Genomic DNA, 14,303 nt, shown 5'->3' with positions numbered 1-14,303 from the left:
GTGAAGGGTGGAAGGTGTAGGGGAGATGTCAGGGGTGGGTTCTTTACCCTGAGAGTGGTGGGGGCATGGAATGCGCTGCCTGTGGGAGTGGTAGAGTCAGAATCTTTGGTGACCTTTAAGCGGCAATTGGATAGGTACATGGATGGGTGCTTAAGCTAGGACAAATGTTCGGCACAACATCGTGGGCCGAAGGGCCTGTTCTGTGCTGTATTGTTCTATGTTCTATGTTCTATCAATAACGTCTTTGAACTTTCAGGGAATCCAGGAAGCCCTTCCCCATCTTCAGCTGACTGCTATTTTTATACTGAATTACGTATTGAGAAGGATCACTGGACTCAAAACATTATCTGGAAACTCTGCTTTCTCTGCACAGTTGTTGCCAAACCTGCTGAGTTTCTCCGGGAAGTTCCGTTTTGCTCCTAATTTTATATATCTCTCTTAAAAAAAAGTTCAAAAATTACTTTATATGACCTTAACTGAATATATGGAACTTCACAGGCAAGAGATACACAATTTCCTGATAGACACTGATTACATGTGGTTGAAGCAAATGATATTGCAAGCAGATATTACTTACGGAGATGATGTAAAATCAGAAGCTCAGCTCAAGGTTAACTAGAGCATTTTGCTAATCCAATCCATGGCAGATATGTTCAAGTGAGGATTTTGGCCAGGAAGGGTGATGGAATTAATGGAAAGGATATAGAGTTTTTTTTGCAGGTGTGAGACACAGTGAAAGACACAAGGTGCACGAATCTTTATTCAAATTTCCACCACCAGGAAGAAAGGAAACACCCAAGTGGCCCATGACGAGCAGTGCCCTTCACATAAAAGGGTAATGCTGCATGATCAAACAGTGAAGGGGGAGGGCAGGGATCAAATCAAAATAGAGTTGGAGGGGAAAATAATGCACTCCACTCCCTGCGATGCCCACCTCTCCCTGAACAATTCCAGAGTGTTGGTGGACACCGTGTGCTCCTTTTCCAGAGACACCCGGGCTCTAAAGTAACTGCGGAAGATGGGCAGGCAGTTGGCTCTAAGGACCCCCTCCACGGCCCGCTGCCTGGACCTATTTATGACCAGTTTGGCCAGGCCCAGGAGCAGATCTACGCGGAGGTCTTCAGACTTGCCCTCCCCCCTCCATACCGGGTGCCCAAAGATCAGGAGCATGGGACTGAAGTGCAACCAAAAGCAGAGGAGGAGGTTTTTAAGAAAATCAAAAAGGGAGTGCAAACGCCCACACCCAATATATACATGGTCCATGGACTCCACAGCCCCACAGAACAAACAGTTGGGCTGGGAGTCCGTGAACCACTGCAATCTGCGTTTGCAGAGGATCACTGCGTGCAGCACCCTCCACCCCAGATCCCCGAGAGAAAGGGGGAGGACTCCCGCATAGAGAGCCCTCCAATGGGGATCTCCACCGCCCGGTGGCAAATGCACGCCAAGGCGTGTCCGGGCGGTAGATGAGGGAGAAGAGGTGGATGGTGTGTAGCAGCAGTCGATAGAGGGCCCGCCTTTTAACATCCTTAAAAGGGACAAAACTAAAATTCCAGAGGCAGCTCAGGTTTTGGGGCACAGGTTCCCGGGGGGGAAGTACGGGACCTTGGGGCCAATGTGAAATTCCATCCGGGCTGGGGTGAGCGCGGACGGGATTCCATCGCACACCTGAGCATCTTCCAACTAGGATATAGAGTTTATAATGGACCCTGAAGATAATGACTTTGATCATGCCTATTGGAAAAAATGATCAACTCATGATTCTTTTTACAAAGAAAGATATGATGGAAGCATCCAATAGGCTTCCAAAAAGACCTGGCATGGATGAACTGGACCTAAGGATCTGTTTCCATGCTGTACATCTCTATGACTCTATGACTTCATAGAGTAGATATTGAGAAAATGTTTCCACTTGTGGAGAAACCAAAAGTAGGAATCATATAAAAGAGTCATTAATCCAATCTAGGCATTTCAGATGAAATATCTTTATTCAGAGAGGAGTTAATATGATGAATTCACTACCCTAAGGAGTAGTGAAATAAATTTCATGAATTGTGCTAAAAGGAGACTAGGTAAATATATAAGGGAGAAAGGAATAGAAAGTTGTTGGCTTTAGGTGGAGAAGTGGTTACTGTACTGCAGCAACATTGACAGATGTCCATTGGATTGAATGGCCTATTTCTGTGCCCTAGTTTCATGAAAAATTTGTAGTCCTCATACAAAAAGAAACAGAAGTGTGGAATTAAATATCAAACACATACTTTAAAATCCCAAAATGCCATAAACACAAAAATTAACTTATACAGCCATTGTCAATCAGTGACACTGATAACCTATTGCACATATCAAAACACATCAATTGTTACAAAACAATGAAATCTCTGATGTACTACGAGTAAAGTAATGGAAAACATACAATTGAGTTGTATAAAAGGCATGTCCATGGACCTCCTTCCAAATGAACAACACCTGAAGCCATTAGAAGCCAGTACCAGACTTTTAAATTTGTCTGAAGGAGTAGGAAAATACAAATCAAAATAGAAGAAACTCTAAAAATAAAGATTGCACTTATTGAAACCCAGGAGTGTGCATATTAACAGTGATACTTCTCATAAATATAATGTTAAAAACAGTGAAAAATGCCTAACAAATTCCTGGAGTTGAAATGAAAGAGATTATATGATATAACAAAATGTTTGAAGTGTTAAACAAAGTAGAATTTTTAGTTTTAAAAGTCAGTTTAATATTGCACACGTATGTACATATGCACAGTTGGAAATAATTGGCAGTGAGCATGTACAGTCAGCAACCATCATGGGATTATTGATGCCAGAGAATATATTATTAAAATTATCTGCCAATGAAAGGAAAGAAAGTCTTGAATTATAGTTCCATTCCAAACCTCAGGATCCCCCAAAGCACCTTACAGCCAATAAGGTATTTTGAAATGCAGTCACTGACATAACAAAGGAACGTGAGAACAAATTTACACACAGCAATCTCCCACAAATAATGTCATGATTAGATCATCTGTTTTTGTGATGCTGTTTGAGAATAACTGTTGACCAAGGAACTGGGATTAACTCCCCCGCAAAATTTCTTTTTTTTAAAGACAAGGATTTCTAAAACAACCAATTCTGAATGACTAGTTAGCTGAATTGGCCATAAGAAGAAAGGAAGAACTGAACTGATGAAGCAATTTATAACAAAAAATATCTTTTTTCTCCCCGTAACTGAAATTTCTATTACTTGAAATAAAGGTTTAAAGCGAAATTGGTTGTCTTTTGCTTCTTCGGTCATCCTCATTATTGTTTTCACTTCAAGGTATCATCATTTCTCAAAATCCTGAGCTTGGACATCAGCAACAAGTAGAAGTTGCAGCAGTTTGAGCATTTACAGTGTATGCACTTTCTAAAGCAGTAGCATTTACCAGCCCGATTTCTTATTTTTTTATTCAATTCCTTCGAACTATGTGGTTGGATGTCCTTTTTATAAAAATTATTTAATGGAAATCCTGGGGAGAAATACCTTATTCAGGTAACATTTATTTGACTATATTTCTAAACAGGGAGATTGGCTACATATGTAAATATGTTTGTATGTCAGAGACTGAGAGAAACAGTAGACAGGTGATTTTAACCCTACCTACCCCAGGTGTATAGAATCTGAATAAAATCAAGATGTACTACTGTTGTGTCATTCCTACCACCACTGCATTTTGACACAAAATCACTGATCCTCTTCCAAACCTCACACCAGCTAATACGTCCTAGTGGAATTGGTGTTTAATATTAACTATTTAATATTAAAGGCAACAAAAACAGAAAGTGCTGGAGAATCTCAGCAGGTCTCGCAGCATCTGTAGAGAGGGAGAAGCATAGAGCTAATGTTCTCAGTCTAGCGATCCTTCATCATAACTCAATTAAAAGAATCACTATTCTTCCTGTCACATACCACTGTATTACACAATAGCTCTATTTTATAATGATAGCACACATGGATTTAACAACTTTTTCCGCTGTTTACAGTTGCAATCTCTAGCCACTGGATGACTCTGTGGAGCAATTTATATTCTGAACCTGTTTCCATGTCATCCATGTTGCTTTTTGTTTGTTAAGTGCCATATTCTTCATGTTGTCATTTATTATTTTCACTTTTAAGTTTTATATTTATATTTTTATCTGTTTTCAAGTTATTTTATATCCTCAAAATATATCATGGGTGAGTCCTGTTTTCTTGATGGCACATCATTGTCCTTGGTACACCATTTGGCTCTTGCACAAATTGTTTTCTGCCACCCATTGATATATATTTTCTGCTGTTATACCTACAACTCCACGCCAACCTAATGTAAACAAAAGCAATTGACTGCCTCTGTGGGAGAATGTTTTGATCTCCTCTGTACCACAAATGGAATATGCACTCATTTTCTGCATTTGTTAGTATGTAGCATGTTCTGGAACCATTTTCTACTTCAGCTTTCTGATGCCCACCAATTTCCAGACAAGCTGTTGGAAACTGGGATCCCCTTTATACCTGTGTCCGCTCAGTGTTCCATAATCAGTATTTCCTGTGTCGCATGAGACCATATTTAACTGTGTTACTCTAGGAACTAGCCTTCTGCTCATTTAAGTAAAGGATCTATCTGGCATCACAATATCTATTATGAGTGCAATGATTTTGCAAATAAACAGGTTTTATTCTTGGAAGGAATGAAATATTATCTTCAATGAAAGGGTGTAAGAGGGAATTGATCATCTGATGTTATAAGTCCTTTTGTCATTGGCCAATTCAAATAATAGATTGGCATATAGTAAATTACCTGCCCTTAGAATTAGGGTATATTCACAAGTGCTCAGGAGCAGAGGGCAGAGGCTGTCTTCATTAGGCCATCCTTGTTTGCAGCAGTCATCATCAAACAGTTCTCATCAGGTGGTTCTTTTAGATAACAGTCCTCATCAGGTGATCCTCAGACTACTGTCTTCTCCAGATGGAAGATGGACCAGGGAAAAAGGATAAAAACCCAGGGAAGAGTCCTCTAACACTTGAGCAAGAGAAGAGGATGCTGTCTTAATAACTTTACCAAGACCAACACATTCCATACCAACAGGCTGTCTGTCTTCTGGTATCCACGAACCATCTCCAATTGTCTCATTGTATGCTTTCTTTATCTAATTAAATAATGTATCAGGTCTAAACTGTTTCTTAACAAATTCAATAAACTATCAAAAAATTGCTCTCAAATTATTGACTGCCTATATTAGTTAACTGTTGGCATGAAGCCCCCAAGATTCACAAAGCTAATAGTCTGTTCTGCATCTCTTTCCCATGGTAAGTGCGCCATCTATTTCTTCGTAGCAGCTGCCTCTGAATCACCAGCTAGTCATAGTTGACATGACTAAGGGACGTTTATATAGTGGCAGCCAGCCACAAATTACTCTGTATTTTTATTTTTTCCTTTCCTGCATATCTTTCAGTCTGTCTCTGTCTTTCTTCCTGTATTTTCTTTCAAACTATTAGTTGTATGCATGTATTCTCTTCCTTGCTCAAATAGAACATAGAAAAATACAGCGCAGTACAGGCCCTTTGGCCCTCGATATTGCACCAATCCAAGCCCACCTAACCTACACTAGCCCACTATCCTCCATATGCCTATCCAATGCCCTTTTAAATGCCCATAAAGAGGGAGAGTCCACCACTGCTACTGGCAGGGCATTCCATGAACTCACGACTCGCTGAGTAAAGAATCTACCCCTAACATCTGTCCTATACCTACCACCCCTTCATTTAAAGCTATGCCCCCTCGTAATAGCTGACTCCATACGTGGAAAAAAGTTCTCATGGTCAACCCTATCTAAACCCCTAATCATCTTGTACACCTCTATCAAGTCACCCCTAAACCTTCTTTTCTCCAATGTTGCCTCCCATCCCACAGTCCTATCTAGTTCGTACCTCATCCCTTTTAAAATTCTGAGGGGCATAGATAGAGTAGACAGGAAGGAACTTTCCCCCTTGGTGAAGGGATCAATGACTTGGGCATAAATTTCAGGCAAGGGGCAGGAGACTTGGAGGGGATATGGGGAAAGCGTTTTTCACTCAGAGGATAGTGGGAATCCTGAACTCACCACCTGTAAAGGTGGTAGATGCAGAAACCCTCATAACTCTTAAGAAATATTTAGATGTACACTTGCAAAAGACTAAATGCTAGAAAATGGGATGAGAATAGTTTGTTTTTTTTTACCAGTGTGGACTCACTAGATGGAAGGATCTTTCTCTGTGCTGTAAACCTCTTTCACTCTATCTGTTTTGTTCTACCTGATTGTTGTCCTGAGTAATCCTGTTTTCTTCTATTTTCACACATCCATACGCTTTTCTCCATTCCCCTGTGCAATCTTCCCTATTATCATCCCAGACAAGGTTGAGGAAATCTGACTTTCCAGCACTAAGGGTTTTCCTTTTTAAGTTATTTGCATAGAGCTGAGAAAATATCTGTTTCTGCAAACTTGACTCAGAAGAAATTCCCTTGAATGGTTTGAATTTTCTGGGGTTTTGGGGTTCAGTATTAACTGGAGTCGTGCCCACTCCCATGGAAACAGAGGTATCAAGCACCGAACAGGCTGTTTAAAAAAACCCTCCTCGTATTCTAGGACTTTGGACCAGTTATAATAAAAATGGTAAGGCCTTTTGGAATTCATACCTCATACCCTACACACTCCCCATGTCCCATACATGCCAACTCTTTCACCTGATATCCTCATCAACATCCAATGGCTCTTCATATTCTCAATGGCAACCTTTGCTCCTTTCACACACCCAAAAGCCCTCATGATTAATCATGAAGGTGGTATAAAACTTACACTCAAAAAACAATGATAACACTTAACCGTATATCAGGAAAAATCTATTGAAATTGCAGGCACTGACTTGCTTTTGAACTGAAGGTCACCAAAGCCTTATTTAGAAAATTTAAAAGACAAATAATTTAAAGTACATAATAACAATTTCTATTAGCCTTATCCATCTTGTATACTTATTGATGTCTACTGTTAATAATCCTAAAGGGGTACCTGGATCTCTCCAAACAATTCAGCAAAGTTTAAATTTTTTTTCAAATGCAAAAAGCCCAAGCATTGTGTTTAAAAACCTGAATGATGAAAATTGCTTCTGAGTCAAGGCAATTGTACTTTTCGACATACTACTGCTTCTATGAACTGCAGATGTGTGAAATATATCCTGCCATTTTTCTACCCCCTCCCACCAAAGCTGAAACAGTGGATGTTGAATTTAGTTTGAAAACTCCATAAACTGGCGATCTTCAGCAACTTGCAACTTGGCAAAAATGCAGGTCTAAGTCATAAAGTCATAGAGTTGTTCAGCATGGAACCAGACCCTTAGATCCAAATCATCCATGCTGACCGGATATTCTAAATTAATCTAGTCCCATTTGCCAGCATTTGGCCCATATCCCTCTAAACCCTTCCTATTCATGTACCCATCCAGATGTCTTTTAAATATTGTAATTGTACCAGCCTCAACCAATTCCTCTAGCATCTCATTCCATACACGCACCACCCTCTGCATGACAACGTTGCCCTTTAGGTCCCTTTTACAATTTTCCCCTCTCACGTGATACCAATGCCATCTAGTTTTGGACTCTCCTAACCTGGGAAAAATACTTTGGCTATTCATCCTATCCACAACACTCATGATTTTATAAACATCCACAGGGTCACCCCTCAGCCTCCAATGCTCCAGAGAAAACAGCACCAGCCAATTCAGCCTCTCCCTGTCGCTCAAATCCTCCAACTCCAGCAATATCCTTGTAAATCTTTTCTGAACACTTTCAAGTTTAACAACATTTTCCTATAGCAAGGAGACTAGAACTGATCGCAGTATTCCAAAATTCTCCTAACCCATGTCCTGCATAGCTGCAACATGACATCCTAACTCCTATACTCAATTCACTGACCAATAAAGGCAAGTGTACTAAGTGTCTTTTTCACAACCCTGTCTATCTGCGACAATTCGTACTTCTAACAATATAATTGAAATATTTTTCCAAATAAATATTTATGTCTCCAAGCTTATTGATGGCAAGCTATTAGATAATGACCAAAAGTAGGGTATGGACAAATGAGCTTTCATCAGAAAGGGTCAAGTATAAATAGAAATGGGAATGATGACCAGGGTAATGAAACAAACATCGAGTGAAGAACAATGCTCTCTTTCTTTCTTGTACTGAGACTAATAATTCAAAAGGCCCCTTTACTCAACTTTATTTTGTGGCCTACAAAGGAACTTTTTGGCTGATGTGTGACACTGCAGTTTCAAGGAAGCATTGCTAAACAGTTAGCAAATGTGGGAGAGAAATGCAGGGTAGAGATCAGAATTGAGTGATTGGGGGTGGGCACAGACTTGAAAAGCTGGGGCTCCAGTATGGATAGACAAATGCCAGGTCTAAATTATGGTGCATAAACAGGAGGTTGGATCAGAAACTGTGGCCAAATAGTTTTTGATTATACTTGGACTTAAGCTTTAAATGTAATAAATTTAAATGTTTAATTATATAAATTTGGCTTCAGTGTAAATAAAACTGTATAAATAGGGAGTTGGAAACATGGCTGTTTATGCCACAGGAATAATGAAGATTTGGATACCTATTCAGTAGTGACAAGTGTGGAAATGTATGCAAATCTTGCAGTTTATTTTGAGACATCATAGCCGGTGTGGCTGCCAGGAATGATAGGTTTAGAGCATAGGTAAAAAAATGTAACAAGTATCAAATGTAGATTCTATAAATAATTTTAGAGATAGATTCATTGATTTAAATGCACTATGCAAAGACAGCTACTAATTTGTAAAAATCTTGGTGATACTTTGATAAATAAATTATGACATTTAATGTTTTTTATTGAGATTTTAAAAATCTGCTATTGAATTATGTTTGACATCGGCTAAACAAAAATCAATCATATGAATTTTTGTAACTTCTCTGAAATGGTACTGACTCGAATCATTTTGCAGAAAGTAGTCAACCCGAGAGAGAATTTGCTACCTATTCTTATTGGATAAAAAGGAAATGGCAATTAAATTTGAAAGACATTCTCTTGGCTGTATATTCACATTTTATTGGCAATGTTTTTTTTGCAGAGGTTCATGGTGGGCGGTCTATCATGACCTGTGTTGACTTTTCTCATGCTATCTTCTGCTGTTCAGTCCATTGATCATGTAACCAGACTCTACGCATCTCACTCCTGGAATCGCATGGCGGATGTACTCACTACTGCCGGTTCACACAACTGGCTTCACATATAAACCCCAGCCCACAGCACCTCAATCACTGTAAACCAGAAACTGCCCTTCATACACTGGTCCTGCACTCTTATCCCAAAGGACAGGGCAAGTTATCTCCTTGGTTTACCTTCAGAGATAGAGGTGCTCATGGACAGGATTGCCAAATGTAGACCAGTGCTTTTTCCTGCTTTCTGGCAAAGGAGGCCATGGCACTAGATACAGCCAGCCTGGATCAAAATAGCAGCCCAAGCCATTGTGATTTCTTGGGCTAAAAGAAATGTCCATCAGTGAAGGAAGAAGGTGAGTGATCTTCTGTGCTCTGTAAGAGTACTTGCCACCACCTTCTTCCTTCATTCTCACACACACATGGTCGTTACTCATTCTAACTCGGCCATTGCAAATACCTTATGCCAAGTCTCATGTACTACAAATCATGCAATTACATGTAGCATATCCAATTAATGGCTCTCACTCACCTGATCTTCTCAAACTACTAACTCTTCCTGCCCTTTGCAGTTCCTATTACTCACCACTTCTAACTCTGTATCTCCACTAATACCTTTTCCATGCACTTTCTTCACACTCAATCCTTCCCTCTGTATCATTGCAGAAAACATGTCTCACAACTGGACAGGGAGGATGAAGACCAACAGTGCTATGGCTGACATTAAGGTCCTCACCCATATGAAGAAAAACATGTTGGAAGGGTCAGGAGAAAAGGGTGACTATTCAGATGGAAATATGAAGACCTGTGAGAAATCAATAAATGAGCTTCATTATGCTGTCCTCTGCTGTGCCATTCTCCCATTAATGCCAATGCTAATTCATTATTATCTCAAACATTCTTTTAGCCCTTTTCCACAACTACTTCTCTCTCCTCTTACGCATTCACAAGTGGAACCTAGCAAACCAAATATAAAGAGGTTACACCAGAGACCTTTAGCTCCATCTCCACCTCTGAGGAAGGATCCACTCAGAAAATGCACCAACAAGGGTTTCACCAATATCCTGTACCAGTTCAGAGACTTACATTTCGGTGGGTCCCCTTTTGGATTAAACTCAGGAGAACGATCTCATGAGCACAACACTGATGCACCTCGACAACTACTTGATGAAGAAATGGCCGAGTTATTTGGCATTCAGAGACTGTCAGAGACCAGCCATATGCTCGGCCCTGGGTAGAAAATAATCTCCATGGTCTTAGCCATTAATTACTTTATCAAAATGCATAGAAAGGCTCATAAACATCAGACAGATTTATCAGAGGTAATCAGAAACCTGGATTAAAGGACACAGTCTTTCATTATCAATGCAGTGGGCATGCTGCTTCGGCATGTGTGCATCTGACTTGCACCATGGACAAGTCAGTGGCCACCTTTGATACCCAGGTTCAGCAGAATTGCTCAGTGTGCACAGACATGAACTCCACCTCACCAGCTGTAGGTGCTCAGCGTCAATGCAAGTCGAGAGGGGGATGAGGGACCTCGACCTCAGTCCAGGTGACTCTTCTTGTCGGGGGACAAGGTGGTATTCGCAGGCATTGTGGTGGCAATGGCTTAGTTAGTGGTATTATCACTGGATTGTTAAAATCTGGAAATAAGAGTCTAATGATAATTGTGAATCCATTGTCAATGAGTGAAAAAAAAAACCATTTGGTTCACTAATGTCCTTCCGGGAAAGAAACTGCCATCCTTACCTGGTCTGGCCTACATGTGACTCCAGACCCACAGCAATGTAGTTGATTTTCATCTGCCCGCTGAGTAATTAGGGATGGGCAATAAATGCTGGCTTGGCCAGTGACGCCCTCATCCCATGAATTAATTTTTAAAAAAGGCACCTGGGGGCGTGATGTCCCCAACAGTGCCCTTGAAGCTGTTGGGGACATCTGAGAACACTCCAGAGGTACTTAGCCCTTCTACCCCCGCCTCCCACCCACCCCCAAACCCCACCCCTGCCATCATTCCAAAGTCAACAGAAATAGAAGATAAGTAGAATGACCTTGTGTCTGGGTAATTCACTCTCAATTATGCTGGGCCCTCTATCCAATCCTCCTTGAGATGAACTGCCAATTCCTCTAGACCAACAAGACCAACTACAGAGCAGGCTTCTCTCACTCTTGCTATAAAGGTAAGGACTCACTTCGACATAGTCAGAGGGAAAGAAAAAAAAAGCCTACTGCGTGCACATTGCTAGTACAGGTGACACTTAAGTAAATAATTCAGTCCTTTTGTAAATATATGTTTGCTTACACTGTAAAATGCTCTCATCTCCTTGCAGCTCTAGTGAAGTCACACCATTGTGAGAAATGAGCAGCCTCATTAGACCTCCAAAGGATGAAAAACATTTCAATGGGCAAACATTGATCCTTTCTCACAAGCAACTAATGTATTGACTGCAGATAGCTTCCAATGCCATGGATCCTTGATGATTGCAGCCAAGGCATTGCACTTTAATGTGGACAACAAAGAACAAAGAGAACAAAGCACAGATAACAGTACAACACAGAAACAGGCCCTTTGGCCCACCAAGACTGTGCTAATGTATGCCTTTCTAACTAAAAATCTTTTGCCTCTACGCGGTTCGTATCCCTCCTTTCCCTGCCTTTTTATATATCTGTCAAGATGCCTCTTCAATGTTGCTATTGTATCCCCTTCCACCATCTCCTCTTGCAGTGTACATCAGGCACTGTGTAACAAAACTCACCTCTCACATTTCCTTTAAACTTATCTCCTTTTACTTTAAACCTATGTTTCCTAATAATTCACGTTTCTCCACTGGGGAAAAGACTCTGACTCTCCATTCTATCCATGCCTCTTATAACTTTGTAAACTCCTAGCAGGTCCCCCATTCTTTCAAGATCAAGTGAAAACAAACCAAATCTGTCTAATATTTCTTCATAGTTAATACTCTCCAAACCAGGCGACATAGTGGTAAACCATTTCTTGTCTCTCTCAAAGCCTCCACAGTTTCTGGTAGTGTAGTGTTCAGAACTGTACACAGTATTCCAAATGTGGCCTAACAGAAGTTCTGTACAGCTGCAATATGACTTGGCAACTTTTAATCTCTATGCCCTGATTGATGAAGGCAAGCATGTCTTATGTTTTCTTGATCTTATCCACTTATATTGCCACTTTCAGGAAACTGTGGAACTGTACATCTAGATCCCTCTGTATATTGATGCCATTTACTGTATATTTCTATCCTGTATTAGATCATTCAAAATGCATCACCTTGCATTTGTCTGGATTAAATTCCATCTGCCATTTCTAAACCCAAGTCACCAGCCTATCAAAATCCTGCTGTATCCTCTGGAAATCTAACTATCCACAACTCCTCCAATCATTATGTCATCCACAAAATTACTAATCAGGCCACCTACGTTCTCCTCTAAATCATTTATATATATTACAAGCAACAGGGATCCCAACACTGATCACTGTGGAACACCACTGATCACAGATCTCCAGTCAGAAAAATAGCCTGCTGCTGCCAGCTCAATCTTCTATGACTAAGATAGTTCTGCATTCATCTTACCAGATTACCTCGGATCCCATGTGACTTCACATTTGGTATCTGCCTACCATGACGGACCTTGTCAAAGACCTTGCTAGAGTCCAGAAAACATCATCTACCACCCTTTTCTCATTAATCATCTTTGTTCCTTCCTCAAAAAATGCAATTAACTGTGTGTGACATAATCTTCCCTGCACAAAGCCATACTGCCTATTGCTAATAAGTCTATATTTTTTTCAAATGTGAGTAAATCCTATTCCTAAGGAACTTCTCCAGTAATTTCCCTACCACTGATATAAGGCTCACTGGCTTGTAATTTCCCAGATTATCCCTATTGCCCATCTCATAACAATGCTGGATATTCTTCAATCCTCTGGGACCTTGTCTGTGATTAAAGGGAATACAGAGATTTCATAAAAGGTTCCAGCAATTTCCTCCCTCATCTTCCTCAGTATTCTGGGATAGATAACATCAGGTCCCAGAGACTTATCTATATAATGCTTTTTGAAACATCCAACACCTCCTTTTTCAAATTGATATGCCGTAGAATATATCTCAAGACTCTTCATGTCCACCTTTGTGAACACCAATATAAGGTACTCGTTAAAGATCTTACCCACTTTCTCTAGCTCCATGCATAAATTATGCCATTTATCCTTCAATGGACCAACCCTTTTCTTAACTACCCTCTTGCTCCTTGTATGTGTATAGAACATCTTGGGATTTTACTTAATCGAGTTTGCTAAAGTCATTATGTGGCCCTTTTAGCCCTCCTGATTCCTTGTTGAGTTCTGTCCTGCTATCCTTCTACTCTTTGAGGGCTCTGTCTGTCTTCAGTTTCCTAGACTTTATGTATGCCTCATTTTTCTTTTAAACTAAGCTCTCAAAATCTCTTGTTATCCAAGGTCCCTGAATCTTTTCATCCTAATCCTTTTTCACAGGAAAAGACTGGAGCTGAATTCTCAACAACTGCCCTTTAAAAGATTTCCACATGCCAGATGTAGATTAACAGTCACCCCCAATCTACGTTCCGATCTGTATTGTGATAGTTAGCCTTTCTCCAGTTTAGTACTGCTATGCAAGGACTACTTTTGTCCTTATCCATAAGTAACTTAAACTTACAGAATTATGGTCACTGCTCCTGAAATGCTCCCCACACTGTAACTTCCATCACCTGGTTGGGCTTATTCCCTGATATAATATATAGTATGGCCTCTTACCTAGTTGGACTAGTTCAATGTCCTTTCAAAAATCATTCTGGACATACCTAACAAATTCCAAACCCCGGCACTAATCAAGTCTCAGTCAATATAGGGAAGTTAAAATCGCCCACACAATAACCCTATTTTTTCATTTTTCTACAATCTGCCAACATATCTGTTTCCTCTATCACCTGATGATGTAGTACATGTCGTACAATCCCATTAACGTGATCACATCCTTCCTATTCCTAAGCTCTACCCGCATGGTCCTGCTGGATGAACCTTCTAAGGTGG

General features: G+C 40.3%; 1 protein-coding gene across 1 annotated transcript in view; it reads left to right on the top strand.

Moving 5' to 3' along the window:
• spata17 (spermatogenesis associated 17) overlaps positions 1 to 14,303 on the top strand; it is a 330,038-nt gene that overhangs the window by 98,604 nt on the left and 217,131 nt on the right. The gene's annotated exons all lie outside the window — the stretch shown is intronic.

This window comes from Chiloscyllium plagiosum, chromosome 9 (assembly GCF_004010195.1).
Source record: "Chiloscyllium plagiosum isolate BGI_BamShark_2017 chromosome 9, ASM401019v2, whole genome shotgun sequence".
Classification (NCBI taxonomy): Eukaryota; Metazoa; Chordata; class Chondrichthyes; order Orectolobiformes; family Hemiscylliidae; genus Chiloscyllium; species Chiloscyllium plagiosum.
Note: the sequence above shows the minus strand (reverse complement) of the source record. Positions and strands in the feature narration are given on the sequence as shown.